This window comes from Crocuta crocuta, unplaced genomic scaffold (assembly GCF_008692635.1).
Source record: "Crocuta crocuta isolate KB4526 unplaced genomic scaffold, BGI_CrCroc_1.0 scaffold35, whole genome shotgun sequence".
Classification (NCBI taxonomy): domain Eukaryota; kingdom Metazoa; phylum Chordata; class Mammalia; order Carnivora; family Hyaenidae; genus Crocuta; species Crocuta crocuta.
In genome coordinates, this window is record NW_027530625.1 from 706962 (window position 1) to 708345 (window position 1384).

Here is a 1384-nt window from a genome sequence, read left to right on the forward strand (position 1 = left end):
AGCAGGGAGAGTGAGGTGTGTGAAAAGTACCTGGTAAATTCTAGAATTTAGCCCTCACTCAGCACCCATAACTCACCACTTGCTACACCAGGGTCCCGAGTTAAAGGTTTCAGTTCAGTAAACACTTTGCACCACTAGCAGAGAGGCAGAGAGTTCTAAGGGACAGGAAATAGGCCTTGGCTCCTCACCCCTTTACATGAAGGGAAGATCCTGCCACATGTTCTGAGTTGGAGAGTCCTAAGGGCCAGGATGCACTTGACCACGTCATCGAAGTCACAGCTTTCCCTTAACCAAAGTGGGTCTGTTGCTGTTTGTTTAAGACAGAAGCTTTTATTTTTATTCATCCAAATGGGGAGAATGCAACATGTCAGGGCATTACAGACAGACTGCAGCGGCCAGACAAGAGGACCAGTCTACGGCAGAGTCCGACACAGTCAGTGCGAAGGAGCCACAGTGTGGGCGCTGGGGCGGCAGAGAGTCCCTTTGGATGAAGGCCAGGCATCCTGGACGAGGCACTGGTGACAGTCCACACATGCAGGCTGCTGCTTCAACCACGCTGAAGGTGTAAAGTTCAGAGTCCTACATGGAATTATTGCCCCAGAGGGGAAGGACAATCCATGGCGGTCGCATTTGCCAATGTTTTCAACATAATACACAACATAAAGTTATTGCCGAGGACTTTGCACTGCAAATTATACTATTTACACTTGTGTATTCAGGGGGGGAGAACAACACAGTAAATAGATACAGATAGGTATTTTCAATTGATAACCTAAAAATCTACCTTGGCCATCACCAGAGTGAGAGTAGGCTATAGCCAGGAGTCCAATGTCATGTGTGTAACCGTGCAGCAGGGAAAGGTTTTCCACCCACAACTACACCCGGCCTTCTCCATGCCTCCTGAGCTCCCCACCCCAGGGCTGAGGCCGAACAAGACCACCTTGCTCCTTTACGAGATAAGCCCCTTCTCGAATAGCCCTGGGTTTCGGTTCTGAGCTAGCTGTCTCCTCCCCAGACCAGGAGTTCTGCATGGAGCGGGTGACCAGTCCTACAGGCCCCTCTCTGGTAACGCCACATGACACTTAGACCAGGGCGTGTGGGCTATGGAGCTAGCAGGCTGAGCCAGGCCCATCAGCCTCCCTGCTCCCAGAAGTGTCCTCACCCTAATACGGTTATCTCAGGAGACTGTCCTCTCCTAAAGCCACAAGCCACTTGGACCACACGTTCAGCACAAGAGGCCAACGGATGGGTCCCTGGTGAAAGGCCTGAGTACAAAGCACTTTGGGGTAAGTGCTGCTGAGGGCTAACGTATGTAAAATCTGCCAAATAAAGGGGCTTGTGCCTCACTAGAAGAGGAACAGAGGCAGAGGACCCCCCCCCCCCC

The 1384-nt window shown here is 51.7% G+C and overlaps 1 protein-coding gene across 3 annotated transcripts in view; it reads right to left on the reverse strand.

Moving 5' to 3' along the window:
* Positions 1–308: 308 nt before the first annotated feature.
* Positions 309–1384, reverse strand: part of STRBP (spermatid perinuclear RNA binding protein) — a 73881-nt gene continuing 72805 nt past the window's right edge. For 2 of the 3 annotated variants that reach the window (XR_013336094.1, XR_013336095.1), the window contains one exon: positions 309–579. The gene's annotated coding sequence lies outside the window, so the exon portion shown is untranslated. The remainder of the gene's footprint in view (positions 580–1384) is intronic. The other variant, XR_013336096.1, reaches the window with a different exon arrangement.